At 38.3% G+C, this 266-nt stretch overlaps 1 protein-coding gene across 1 annotated transcript in view; it reads left to right on the top strand.

Annotated features, from left to right (window-relative positions):
- The window catches only part of slc17a5 (solute carrier family 17 member 5), a 12,981-nt gene that overhangs the window by 5,669 nt on the left and 7,046 nt on the right, over positions 1–266 (top strand). The gene's annotated exons all lie outside the window — the stretch shown is intronic.

Genomic DNA, 266 nt, shown 5'->3' with positions numbered 1-266 from the left:
CTGAGGAGCAGTTAACCATAGTCCTCATGAATGATCAGAGTTTAAAGTGCTCATATTATGCTTTTTACCCTTACGTTTATAGTGTTATATATCTTTTGTGTGCATGTTATAGGTTTACAACGTAAAAAAGTCCAAAGTTCACCCCAAAGGGACTTACCATCTCCAACAGAAAACACTGTTCACAAACAGCTCCATTGTAGTCTAGCCTTTTACTTCCGTGACGAACATGCTTCACTTTGTAACATGTTATAATGCTCGCCTAGCTG

Source organism: Etheostoma spectabile, chromosome 17, assembly GCF_008692095.1.
Source record: "Etheostoma spectabile isolate EspeVRDwgs_2016 chromosome 17, UIUC_Espe_1.0, whole genome shotgun sequence".
Lineage (NCBI taxonomy): Eukaryota > Metazoa > Chordata > Actinopteri > Perciformes > Percidae > Etheostoma > Etheostoma spectabile.
This window is presented reverse-complemented; position numbering and strand designations above follow the sequence as displayed.